This window comes from Salvia splendens, chromosome 3, assembly GCF_004379255.2.
Source record: "Salvia splendens isolate huo1 chromosome 3, SspV2, whole genome shotgun sequence".
Lineage (NCBI taxonomy): Eukaryota > Viridiplantae > Streptophyta > Magnoliopsida > Lamiales > Lamiaceae > Salvia > Salvia splendens.
Window position 1 is genome coordinate 16,488,419 of NC_056034.1, and position 14,808 is coordinate 16,503,226.

At 38.5% G+C, this 14,808-nt stretch overlaps 1 pseudogene; it reads right to left on the reverse strand.

The window, feature by feature from the left end:
- Positions 1 to 4,105: 4,105 nt before the first annotated feature.
- Positions 4,106 to 13,401, reverse strand: LOC121795267 (annotated as a pseudogene).
- Positions 13,402 to 14,808: the final 1,407 nt, after the last annotated feature.

Sequence of the window (14,808 nt, forward strand, 5' to 3'; positions counted from 1 at the left end):
AATAAAAAAGCCCTTGAAAGTTGAAATTGAAAGCCCAATTGGACTTTTAAGTGGGTTATTAATTTTATTATGTTGTGGACTTTTGGACTTGTGGGCTTTTATATTTTTTGATTCGTAAATTTGTAAAATAATGAAAGGAAATAAAAAAGCCCTTGAAAGTTGAAATTGAAAGCCCAAGTACAGCAGCTCTCCTACGCAAAATTGAAAATACATCTAATCTGCATTCACAATCACCGCATAAGGACACTATACAGTAGTATTAGTATTTATAATTGTTAAACACTATAATTTGTGATTTGATTATAAAATTATGTAGTAGTGATCGAGTAGTTTCTTCTTTCTTGTGCAGGTAGTAGTTATTCATAATTTTATTCATTATGCATCGATATTTTCTTTAAAATCAAGGAGAATTCATTAAATTTTAAATTCATATTTTCTCATAATTGTTAGGTTCTTGTTACTTATTCAAGAGATGAATAATTATTTCCCAAAAACGAATATAAAATTGCTTACTTGCATAAGTTGTTTTAGTCAAAAAAATCCTTTGCTAGCACTAAATGTATGATTCTTCCCAATAAACTTAAAAACTTTTATTAGTGATATACTCCCTTCGTTCCATGGAAGATGATCCCTTCCTTGGACGGCACTGAATTTTATGTAGCTTTATTTCGTGTGTTAAGTGGAGAGGATAAAGTAAGAGAAAGAATAAAGTAGAGATAAAAGTGTTTACATATTTAGTAATATGTCATCTTAGTTGGGACAAACCAAAAAGGAAAGTTGATCATCTTCAGTTGAACGGAGGAAATAGTTGATAAACTCGAGTTTTCCAGTACCCAAGATTTTGTTCACTACTACAAGCTATAAGGTTTCAAGAATTGACGACTCATCGAAAACAATTATCATCTACGGTCTCATAAAAATTGTAAAGATATCATATATAAATTTAATATTTTAATATTATTATTACGTTTTTTAAAATTCAGCACCGACTTATTTAGAAGTCTAGTTCCGTCCCTGTTTTAGTTAAATACTACTCCATGAAGGATGGTACACTAAGACATGCAAAAATTTATTATAAAGTATTGATTCGTCCTTTTTAAAAAGTCAAAATCTACTCTACGTCCGAAAATGCAACAAAATACACAGATTGGGTCCGTGCACTAAAATATCAAACCATACACACATAAAGAATTGAGAGTATCTCTTTACATTTCAAGATCGAGGATCCTGTAAATTGTAGAAACAGAAGTTTGTCATCTATAATTAGTGTGCATGTAGCTCGGTTGTAGTCTCCTACTGCTATACGCTGTTGATCAATAAAGAAGTCCTCCCTTTCCCGTGGATGTAGGTTCTTGTAACCGAACCACGTTCATCTTGTGTTCGATCTATTTCTTATGTGAAAGTTCTTGAAGTTCTTTCCAATTGGTGATTCTTCGTGTTCAAGTTCGTGTCAGCAATTAACTTCACACGTTCAGTAATAGCTGAGAGGCATATTGAGAAGCTCTCATAGTCTCAAGGTCTAAAGTTCGTATGCAGATAAAATAAAGCACATAGAGTTCACGTACTTGATCAAGTTAAACATCCAAAAGATCAAGCAAGCTACTATCTGGTCGTTGGTTATGCAAACGGAGAGACTTAGAGCTTTCAAGACCTTAACCCACAATACTATAAACAAACTAGTAAAGGGAAGTAAGGGTCGAATCCCTCAAGGACAGAGGCGTGGCGAGTTGTGTTCAGGACATTGGAGGGGTTTTGGCTGCGGCCACGCTTTCCAGTGGGTTAAGTTGAGACTAATAACTAAACTGATCAACTTACCAGACAAACTCAAAACCAAGTGACATGCTGGACTGATCAACTAAACTAAGGATGGGATGATACTTACGTAAAAAGTAACTCGGGACCACTGACACAACTAAACGCACCACTAAAAGCTGAAAATAATGAGAAGGTGACAGGGACTGCTACTCTAACGAACTACAACCTTCTTCTTCGCAAAGCAACTAAATGAAACAACTACTACAGATTTAAACAGAGTAGCTAACATAAAAACAAGAAACAGACAAATTAAAACACCGATCCATGCAAATCGAACAGAAATAAGCAGATCTATAGCATATATCCTAATCTCATGCAAGTTGACGAACTAAAACTCAGATCTAACTAAGCGAAATCGGAAACAGAACGGTGAACAATAAGCAGAACAAAATCTAACTCAGAAGTCATCAACTCCAAACCAGAATGCATCGCAAACTCCATCTCAGACTTAGATCTAAATTTAAACAATTAAATGATGCAGATCTAACTTAAAAGCAGAGCAGAACTAGAACTAAACAAAAGAAATGAATCAGAGAACATCAGATCCAAAACCACTTGCATTAAAAACTTCATTTCATAAACGATCTTCAATAACCAAAACAAAAACAGAATTCTGAACTCAAATGCTAAGATCGATCAACAAACGGAAGATAACTAGAGTTAACTAAAAGTAAAACATCAAAAACAACTAAGACTTAGCAAGATAAACTAAAAACAAGGTAACAATGTTTTGACCCCTCGAGTAAAGAAAACACAAACGATGAAAAAGGGTCTGGCAAATCTAGCTCCCTCCTCCCTTGATGAGGAAGAAGAGAGGAATGTAGTGGTTGAACGTCTATTTCAGTGGCCTAGTTTCCTTGCTTCATGTTATGAACTCAAGTGTGAAGTATAGTGATTGAGGATGATGATTGCTGACTCTCCAAAAAAACTTCCCCCGGTGTGCATTCTCTCCACTATTTATAGGATGGCCTTGGGCACACATCCCTAAGGTAAGCTCATCCTGATTTGACATTAATGCCCTTGAGATAGCTTCTTTCTTTCTCTCTCCTATGACTCATCATCTCATGTCTTCATGTGGCGATCTCCCTCTTGATCAACTTGTTGGCTAGTCAGGCTCCATTGCTTGTCCCCAACTGATCAACTTGTCTTCGACTCTGGCCATTTTTTGTTTCTTTCTGAGTTGATCAAGTTGTTCCTGCACTCTACCGCTTCAACACTTTTTAGCTCATGCACACTTAAATTCACCACTTTTTTTGCACATTATCAACCCATGTTAGTATAATAAACCCCTATAAAACCATGCTTGTAACGAGCCCTATCACATATTCATAAGTTTAAATTCAATACAATTGGAAATTATAACCCTCGACAAATTAAATGTTTTGATGTGGTAAAGATGATTATTCTAAAACTCGATTAATCTTGTTTTGATGTGGTAAAGATAATTATTCTAAAACTCGATTATACTTTGCATGAGTGGTTAGAACGAAAGTTAGTCATAGGCTTTAATGGGATAGACAAAGGACATGGATTGGTGGGATAAATTAAAACCAAGTTTAAGTCTGTTTTTGGCCTCGTTAATTCCGGTCTTAGATCAATGCACTTGAGAAAATTCATATGTATCGCGATCAAAATCGTACCATGTGATAATACTAAGGGCATTATGTTTAATGTCCCGAAATCCAATTTTAGATGCACCCGCATTATAACTAGAAGAATGCGATAAAAACAATTTTACAAATTCATGCAAAATTATTTAATTGGAAACGAGAAAATAAAAAATTTCAGTAAAAGGGAGACGCGTAGGATGAGATGGACAGGATTCAATTTTTGTATTAGAGATGAGAGATTGATATGGAGTGGATAGTGTATCAGCTGCGAGAGATGAGGGGGAGTGAATCAAGAGCAGGAGTCGACACTACACTTCCTATTTTCATGGGTTGTTAGTATTATTCCTATTTTATTGTATAATGAGGAAGCCAAGTGAAGTTGAAGAATCAATATTTGGGTTGGGACGACTAGTGTCAGTAGGCCTCCTGCGTGGGTGGGTAGTGTCTTCCATTTCCAGTTATCATTCTGTAATTTCCTTTTCCTGCTTTGGGGTCTTGGCAAATTATTCTATCGGGTTGAGTGAGGACACCTCTCGTGCTTGATTCAAATAGTGACAACCTTTACTCTATCAGAGATGGTTAATCTCCCAAGCAACAGACCCAAAGGAAGTATCACCTACACACTAAATACACAGATTAGTAACATAAGGCAGAAGATCCTTTCGGATTAAAGCAAATACTACAAAGAAACACATTAAAATCTTTTTCATTCATAACCTTGTCTATTTTTGGTGGACGCAAGGAGTATTATATAAGTAGAAACAACAAAATTTCAAAAGTAATTGACATAATTGCAATTTTGAAAACTTTTTTAGATACTAGTAAAGTGATTATATATTTCTCCCAGCCGAAACACACACACAAAACGAGAAAATAGATCAAAATGAGACCTCCATTCCCAGTTCCCAACATAAAATTGTGATCATATTGAAAGCTCTGCCCTCTGCCTCTCTTCACTTCTTCCTTCTATATTTACATCTGCCGACAAAATTCCGCTCACCCAATTCTAGTTAATGTAGATCGCTGGAGGCTCTTCTTCTGGGATCTAAAATTCCAAATGCAAACATACATTAGACCATTTACTTTGGGTCATATAATAGATATATACAAGTAGTAATAATTTTGAACATGCTTAATTCACTGATCCTTTAAATACTCGATCATATATGTCTTCCTTTACTCCCGAATTCTAGGATGGGGTTCATAACCAACCTCACTCTTGTGCAGTTCAAGAAAAAAACTTACTTTTCATATCCCCCTCTTGCCGTAATCAACTCTAATAAAGATGTTAACAAAGTGAGCAAGGAAACCTAGAGACGGGTTCAACCAGCATACCTCGCCGACATTCCATTCAACTTTCGTCCAAATGCCAGCATCCACATTAGCGTTTTCCTTTGGAGTATTGTTGCTGAAAAGATTTATAAGCATAAGAAGCACATAAAAGCTACTACATTTCAAATTTTAGTATATTAATTCAAACAGGTAGTCATGGAAAATAATAAAAAGCAACCGTGATAATGATTTCCAATTGCATGAAACATAGAATGGTAGGCTTCTCAGAAGGACAGACATGGTAAATATTGATGTAGAAGTAAATTTTAGCAGAATGTAATTCATATTCAGTCTAACTAACTAACCATTTTGCCAAAGAGACAGCATAGTAAATATTGATGAAATGTTGGAAGAACTTACATCAACTGGGTGCTGGTGTTGGTCAATCCAATGCTACTGGAAGCTGAAATTGGTTCATTGGTGAAAAAATTTAACTGTTTACCCGCCCCATTTCCTGTCTGTGGTAAGCTGGCCGGAGTTGAAAATGGATTCTGCTGAGCATTATTGTTGGAGCTTGTAGTACCAGAAGGAGAGAAGCTTTGGGAAGAATGTTGAGGTTGGATACCAAAAGAGCCTACAAGGTAAAGTGGGAGATTAATGTGCGTTTCAGAATTCAGATCATTACTCCATTAGCATAACTGCACATTTAATAGTGTACCTGAAGTGTTGAAAGGTGAATTGTTTGTTTGAAAGCTAGATGGCTGAGTATTGTTCTGGAATGCGTTTGGTTGACCAAAGCTAAAATTAGGTGCAGCTGCAGACCTAGAGCCAGCATTAAACATTGGAGTTTTTAATGAAAGCTAAACTTATGCAAGTGAATGAATAATAAATTCTAGCAAAAAGGACAGAAGTTGCCTCATCTAAGACCTTGTGTTTGATGATCCACTCAATTGACTAAAGCTTGACACCTGAGAAGAAAAACCATTGTTCACGACTGGAGCAATTGTACTGCCTCCACCAAACATACTTTGAGAACTCGGGGTAGGAGCTGAAGAACTGGGTAAGGATTTTGTGCACGGTTCTGAAACTCAAGTAACTTGGAGTTGAGCAAATTCCTCTCTCTCTCAACCTGATCAATGGGAGCAACCAATTAGTCAGAAATATACGTATAATTACCATATTCTTAAGCAGCAAGAGAGAAAGAGAATGGAGGTTTAGTAAGACTCTAACACAGATTTTGGTGTGTTAGACAAGAGTTAAAATGAGATCTATTAGTGCAAATTTCCCTACAATGGACGCTATGTCTTTTCCATGTTTGGCATCATCATATGCTAATGCACGCAACTCATCATAGCTGATGTCACCGACAATGTCACAGGGACCACTGCAGATTAAAGGAAATTTCAGTCATAAAGAAATAGACAAATGTTTTGACTTGAAATAACGGCTACAAAATATCCCAGAACAGTAGTTAAAATGGTGCCAAACATGCCTCCCTTGAAGATGTACATGAGTGCAATAGGAAAGCAGAGGCTTGATTCAATTATTCCCTCAATAGTTTCTATTGTTATTGGATTCAATTATTATTAGTATAATAAAGTCCAATGCATGGCCGAATATCGGAAGGTCTGCATGAATAAAATAGTTATGTTCCAGGTCAGGATTTCATCTTTTGGGATCACCATCATTTGGAACAGCCTGGTTTAGTTCTATGCTTCCTCACCCAACTCTACCAACTATAGGCAAAATGTTGAATATACGAAGAATTTCGGGTACCATTCAGAGGGTTCAAAATTCCCCTTTATTGAGAATAAAATTGCAAAGAGGTAGAACTAAAAAAGTTAGAACATACTTTCGACTGTGACCATAACAGGTAAGTTTCCATAGGGGTTTCTCATTTTCGAGATCTTCCAGTATCACCCGTTTGCAGGACTCGATATCAGTGGCGGTGCACCTGTATATGTACCCACATCATATCAGAAGATAAACTTGAATAATAATCAATGTTATCAATCTCGTATGGCGGCTTATGGCGGTTCGCCTAAAAACCGCCCCAGGGATATGGCGTATTAGTATGGCGGATATGGCGGTCAATAATTAAATAAATAAAATAATACTTATATATTTATATATAATTCAGAAATTAGAAAATAATTAAAATATAACATCTAAAACACTTTAAACAATTAATAAAGTATAAAATACAACTCTAACCTCCATGTTTCTTGCATAATGCCCCATTCCTAAATACAATACACACACAATGTTGTCAAATGTCGGATATGGCGGTGCTATGGCAGCGACATGGTGCTACGGCGTTTCCACCTCTGAACACCATGCCATAGAGCCATGGCGCCGCCATATACGCTATTTGATAACATTGATAATAATATAAGAAAGAGAAATGAATAATCTTTGCATCTGAAAGACATGAGATGCACTCACGTATGATTAGCAGCTGAAGGCTGATTATTAGCTTGCCTTGAAGCAGGAGCACTGCTATTGTTTACGTTGGAAAAACGACTCCACTTATTATCAAATGGCTGACAAAAAGATATCACAAAATTAACCACTTTGAGATCAAGTAATTTTTCAATGTATCTGTCACTAAAATATATTCAAATCTAAAACATAATAACTGGCAGCTGATACGAAGTGGAGATTGTACAAGCACACAAATAGGGAAGTGGTTTGGTCAAGTATGAGTCAGTAGAATAGCCCCTCAAATGATGGCTGACTCGGTCAGCTATTCAAGCTAACCGATGGAGAGATATGGGGGAGACAAATCAGTAGATTGTTAGGTTGTTATTTCAGCTTCTTTATTCCTATTTTGTTGCATTAGTTTTCTTATAAATAAGAGAGGACACCAGACGTTGAAAGGCATCTTGGGGAAAGATCAGAAATGGGACGGCGGTAGCCGTAGGCCTCTGCGGAGGATTATCGTGGCCTCCTTCGTGAGGATTGTTATTCTATTTGCTTCTTTCTTTCTGTCCTTTTTATCAATAAATTGAGTTCTTATTTCCTTAATCATAGTGTTCTATTGTTTGAGTTGGAATTCAGCCTTTACTCCTAACAATTGGTGCGGTGAACGATGGTCAACTCTCGGGGAGATTCACGCCTCGCCGGTTTGGAGAAGGCTATAGCAGTGATGAAGCTGCAGTCCCAAAAGACGGCAGATCAAATCGAGGGTTTGAGTGCTAAGTTAGATGACTTCATATGTGAATTTCGAGCTTCTCTTGCTTCCCAATTGATGACCTTTCCGAAGTTATCCAATCAAAGCAATGAAGGCCCTATTGCTGCTGTCATCATCATTGCCGAAAAACAGCCAAAAATCTCACCCACAGCTAACAATATTACCGCAGCAGCAGCAGCCGCAGTTGTTAGCCCGTATCCTTCAGCAGCCATGGCGTCAAAGAACCCACCGGATAAGGTTCCATTCCCCAAACTGTCCGTTGCCTCTAACGGACAGCCACCTCAGGAACATAAAGTTTCAATCCTTGAGGAGACAGCATTAGAGTGTGGTTTGAAAGTGCCTGATGTTTTCGAAGACCCATATGCGGGGATAGTGCATGTTTCGGCGCCATCAGCACCTCCCCTGCCCCCATCACCTGAACTCGAATTCAAAAGCTCATCTCATGTTTCGTCGGAACGGCAGATGAAGCGTAGTGCCAAGGAATTGTGTTTCTCTAGGTCTCTATTCAGTGCCTCTTCACACAAGCCAGGGAATCAACTAGGGCATCGACCACACCGACAGATTAACATCTACAAGCTTGAGTTTGAGCCACCACCTGATCTTCATCTGCGAATTTGTCTAGCCTTGAGGACAAGGCTGTTTTGAGGGTCAGGCATTTGATACGAAGTGGAGATTGTACAAGCACACAAATAGGGAAGTGGTTTGGTCAAGTATGAGTCAGTAGAATAGCCCCTCAAATGATGGCTGACTCGGTCAGCTATTCAAGCTAACCGATGGAGAGATATGGGGGAGACAAATCAGTAGATTGTTAGGTTGTTATTTCAGCTTCTTTATTCCTATTTTGTTGCATTAGTTTTCTTATAAATAAGAGAGGACACCAGACGTTGAAAGGCATCTTGGGGAAAGATCAGAAATGGGACGGCGGTAGCCGTAGGCCTCTGCGGAGGATTATCGTGGCCTCCTTCGTGAGGATTGTTATTCTATTTGCTTCTTTCTTTCTGTCCTTTTTATCAATAAATTGAGTTCTTATTTCCTTAATCATAGTGTTCTATTGTTTGAGTTGGAATTCAGCCTTTACTCCTAACAATTGGTGCGGTGAACGATGGTCAACTCTCGGGGAGATTCACGCCTCGCCGGTTTGGAGAAGGCTATAGCAGTGATGAAGCTGCAGTCCCAAAAGACGGCAGATCAAATCGAGGGTTTGAGTGCTAAGTTAGATGACTTCATATGTGAATTTCGAGCTTCTCTTGCTTCCCAATTGATGACCTTTCCGAAGTTATCCAATCAAAGCAATGAAGGCCCTATTGCTGCTGTCATCATCATTGCCGAAAAACAGCCAAAAATCTCACCCACAGCTAACAATATTACCGCAGCAGCAGCAGCCGCAGTTGTTAGCCCGTATCCTTCAGCAGCCATGGCGTCAAAGAACCCACCGGATAAGGTTCCATTCCCCAAACTGTCCGTTGCCTCTAACGGACAGCCACCTCAGGAACATAAAGTTTCAATCCTTGAGGAGACAGCATTAGAGTGTGGTTTGAAAGTGCCTGATGTTTTCGAAGACCCATATGCGGGGATAGTGCATGTTTCGGCGCCATCAGCACCTCCCCTGCCCCCATCACCTGAACTCGAATTCAAAAGCTCATCTCATGTTTCGTCGGAACGGCAGATGAAGCGTAGTGCCAAGGAATTGTGTTTCTCTAGGTCTCTATTCAGTGCCTCTTCACACAAGCCAGGGAATCAACTAGGGCATCGACCACACCGACAGATTAACATCTACAAGCTTGAGTTTGAGCCACCACCTGATCTTCATCTGCGAATTTGTCTAGCCTTGAGGACAAGGCTGTTTTGAGGGTCAGGCAGTTGATACGAAGTGGAGATTGTACAAGCACACAAATAGGGAAGTGGTTTGGTCAAGTATGAGTCAGTAGAATAGCCCCTCAAATGATGGCTGACTCGGTCAGCTATTCAAGCTAACCGATGGAGAGATATGGGGGAGACAAATCAATAGATTGTTAGGTTGTTATTTCAGCTTCTTTATTCCTATTTTGTTGCATTAGTTTTCTTATAAATAAGAGAGGACACCAGACGTTGAAAGGCATCTTGGGGAAAGATCAGAAATGGGACGGCGGTAGCCGTAGGCCTCTGCGGAGGATTATCGTGGCCTCCTTCGTGAGGATTGTTATTCTATTTGCTTCTTTCTTTCTGTCCTTTTTATCAATAAATTGAGTTCTTATTTCCTTAATCATAGTGTTCTATTGTTTGAGTTGGAATTCAGCCTTTACTCCTAACAATTGGTGCGGTGAACGATGGTCAACTCTCGGGGAGATTCACGCCTCGCCGGTTTGGAGAAGGCTATAGCAGTGATGAAGCTGCAATCCCAAAAGACGGCAGATCAAATCGAGGGTTTGAGTGCTAAGTTAGATGACTTCATATGTGAATTTCGAGCTTCTCTTGCTTCCCAATTGATGACCTTTCCGAAGTTATCCAATCAAAGCAATGAAGGCCCTATTGCTGCTGTCATCATCATTGCCGAAAAACAGCCAAAAATCTCACCCACAGCTAACAATATTACCGCAGCAGCAGCCGCAGTTGTTAGCCCGTATCCTTCAGCAGCCATGGCGTCAAAGAACCCACCGGATAAGGTTCCATTCCCCAAACTGTCCGTTGCCTCTAACGGACAGCCACCTAAGGAACATAAAGTTTCAATCCTTGAGGAGACAGCATTAGAGTGTGGTTTGAAAGTGCCTGATGTTTTCGAAGACCCATATGCGGGGATAGTGCATGTTTCGGCGCCATCAGCACCTCCCCTGCCCCCATCACCTGAACTCGAATTCAAAAGCTCATCTCATGTTTCGTCGGAACGGCAGATGAAGCGTAGTGCCAAGGAATTGTGTTTCTCTAGGTCTCTATTCAGTGCCTCTTCACACAAGCCAGGGAATCAACTAGGGCATCGACCACACCGACAGATTAACATCTACAAGCTTGAGTTTGAGCCACCACCTGATCTTCATCTGCGAATTTGTCTAGCCTTGAGGACAAGGCTGTTTTGAGGGTCAGGCAGTTGATACGAAGTGGAGATTGTACAAGCACACAAATAGGGAAGTGGTTTGGTCAAGTATGAGTCAGTAGAATAGCCCCTCAAATGATGGCTGACTCGGTCAGCTATGCAAGCTAACCGATGGAGAGATATGGGGGAGACAAATCAGTAGATTGTTAGGTTGTTATTTCAGCTTCTTTATTCCTATTTTGTTGCATTAGTTTTCTTATAAATAAGAGAGGACACCATACGTTGAAAGGCATTTTGGGGAGAGATCAGAAATAGGACGGCGGTAGCCGTAGGCCTCTGCGGAGGATTATCTTGGCGTCCTTCGTGAGGATTGTTATTCTATTTGCTTCTTTCTTTCTGTCCTTTTTATCAATAAATTGAGTTCTTATTTCCTTAATCATAGTGTTCTATTGTTTGAGTTGGAATATGATTAAGGAAATAAGAACTCAATTTATTGATAAAAAGGACAGAAAGAAAGAAGCAAATAGAATAACAATCCTCACGAAGGAGGCCAAGATAATCCTCCGCAGAGGCCTACGGCTACCGCCGTCCTATTTCTGATCTCTCCCCAAGATGCCTTTCAACGTCTGGTGTCCTCTCTTATTTATAAGAAAACTAATGCAACAAAATAGGAATAAAGAAGCTGAAATAACAACCTAACAATCTACTGATTTGTCTCCCCCATATCTCTCCATCGGTTAGCTTGCATAGCTGACCGAGTCAGCCATCATTTGAGGGGCTATTCTACTGACTCATACTTGACCAAACCACTTCCCTATTTGTAGGGATGTCAATCGGGCCGGCCTGTAGGGTTTCGGGCCAACCCTACTCGGGTTGCGGATCAATCGGGTGCGGGCTAATCGGGTTGTGATTTCTTTCGGGTTATAAAAGCTCAGCCCTAACCCTAAAAGTTCGGGTTTCGGGGCTAGCCCAGCGGGTTAATCGGGTTGCTACCGATAATATTAACATGCGATCAAACCAATAAATAATTATTAAAATTACTAATATTCATACAATGTAAAACATTTAATTATGATATATTTGAGATATATGCTTAAATTCAATCATAAACATGATCAAATACTAATATTTGAGATATTTCGTAGAATTTTAATGCATGCTTTAGAAATTTAAATTTTTTTTTTGTGAATTTGAAGTTTTTAATATATTTATCAATTATTATATTAATAAAAATTCAATATATAATTTGTATATTTAATATAAAATTTAAAGTTATTTTTAGTTAAAATTAATCAATGAAATGTCGAATTAGAAGTAAAAAAAATAGAATAATAGAAAATTTATCGGGTTTTCGGGCCAGCCCATCGGGTTTTCGGGTCTGGCCCTAATGGGTTGCTGGTTAATCGGGTGCGGGCTAATCGGGTTTTGATTTTATCGGGCTAGAAATTTCCAACCTAACCCTATAAATTTAGCGGGCTATTCGGGCTAGCCCACGGGTTACGGGCTATATTGACATCCCTACCTATTTGTGTGCTTGTACAATCTCCACTTCGTATCAGCAGCACAATGATATATCAACCCTGTAAACTACAAACACAATCAACTGCTTGAAAAACCACAGAAAGAACCTTGACTTGATTTGGTTTGGATACAAAGCCATCACCCCCTCGAGTGTGCACCGCTCTGAACACCAAAACCAAAAGGGTTTGGCTGCGGATTTGGAGTACGACTAGTTTGAGCGCCAAAACCAAAAGGGTTTGGCTGTGGATTTGGAGAACGACTAGTTTGAGCGCCAAATCCAAAAGTATTGCTCTGACTTTGCTGTGGCGTGGTGTGAAGATACTTACAACGGGTGCCATACTGACAGCTGAAGTAAAAGAAAATAGGCACAAATTAGAAAGTGCATCTAGCAAATGCAGCAATAGAGACCTATGAAATGAAGTTATTGCATTTTAATCCCCCAAAACAAGCAGAAGATCATATAAACTATCAAACCATCAGCACCAAAAAGATGAACACCTAGAGCACCGAATGAAACCGAGCTGGCAAGTCCTTTAATTAGTGAACATGTTAAATTAATTAGTTTCATCCCTTCAATTTCAACTTTTCCACACCAAAGACTCATCTTTCAACAAATGTAACATCTCTGATCGCTAGGGCTACTCATCCATAGTGAGGCACTAAGACTTGTCAAAATCCCCCTTTATCAACTCGCATCCATAAATGGGTGAATAATCATACAAAATCAATTACAGCATCGAAAAGCAATTAGGTTGTGACGAAAGAAGTAGTAATTGATTCAAGCAAAGCAAGCAAGAACGCAGATGAAATATACCCGAATTGAGATGATACAAATTAGGAATAATGGCAGAGCTGAGAGAAATAGAATCATACCTGCCACGCTGAAAATACCTACAGATTTGTGAACTATGAAGGGAAGAAATGAACCCTGTTGCGTCACGGTCACGCCACTAAATACTCCATTACCATTTTCCTTCCTTTTATTTGTCGGTTAATTGTCGGCTATTATTACATTAAATTGCAAATTTTTGGATTTTAATATAATGCTGGATTTTCTGAACAACTGTCCTATATGTCAATTTAATTTTATAGTTACTCGCTCCCTCCGTTATCTAAAAATAAAACTTTAGAAATGACATGAGATTTAATATAAAATTAGTAATATAGAACGATGAGAAAAAAATGGATAAAGTAAAAAAGAGGAAGATATAAAATACTAGAATTAGTGTTAATAGTTTGTGGGGTCAATATTCTAAAATGGAGAGTTTCTATTTTTAGGAACGGACTAAGAGTGAGAAAATTTTCTTTTTCTAAACAAAACCGAGTAGAAAATTTGATATTGAGAGTTGGGACACAAACATACATGCAAGTATGCAACCTTCATATATAAATGTTATTTTAACTACATTAATATGATGTCTTTTGGGTAAGTGTCAAAAAATAAAATCGTGAGGACATAGCTCAAAAAAATGTTGAATCCGAGTGTGCATCGACTCACTCTCACATTCATAAATATAAGAAAGTTTCTAATATGTTTTCCCCCTTAATACAACCCCACTCAAAAGGTATTCATCTTTAAAATGTAGTACTATGGTCGGGTTTTTTCTTTTATTGTTCTAAGCTAGAACTTACATTCCTTGTTTGTTCTAGCTTTTTTTTTGATTCCGTGTTTGGGAGAGACGCATGACCCTCATGCGTCACCCGTTAATGAAACGCATGACGGTCATGCGTCTTAGGGTAAGACGCATGATCGTCATGCGTCTTTCATTTTTTTTTAATTTTAAATAAGAGACGCATGAGGGTCATGCGTCTTAGGGTAAAACGCATAACCCTCATGCGTCTCTCTTTCAAACATAAATCGCCTCTGTAGTTTAGTGGTAAGACTGCCGTGTTGTCTCTGTGGAGACCTCGGTTCGAATCCCAGTGCCACACTACAATTTTTTTGTAATAGATAATGTGGCTCTTTTATTAAAGAATCTTCTAATAGATAATGAAAGTTGGGATGATTATATTTAAGAAGACATTCTGATATTCCAATTGTTTAATATAATCATTCTTTAAAAAAGTGGAGTAATTTGGTTTCTTGATTTTTAAATTCAAATGTTAATTCAATTTTTATCAAATTAAGGAAACTCATCAAAATCTTAAAAACAAGTAAAATATGCAGGAGCCAAAATAGCTCGATCATGCAAATAAGATCGTAGTTTACCTTCATTCATGAAATCAGTGTTAGGTTTAGTATACTGAAAAGCATGTTTCGAGCGAGTTCGCGATGTTTTGAGTGAGTTCGCGCGAATAGAATCTTGCTTGTATACGGAAAAACTCTACAATCCACTTTTGACTCGATTCAGTATTATTCGAGCACTTTGCACGAATATAATCAGTATATT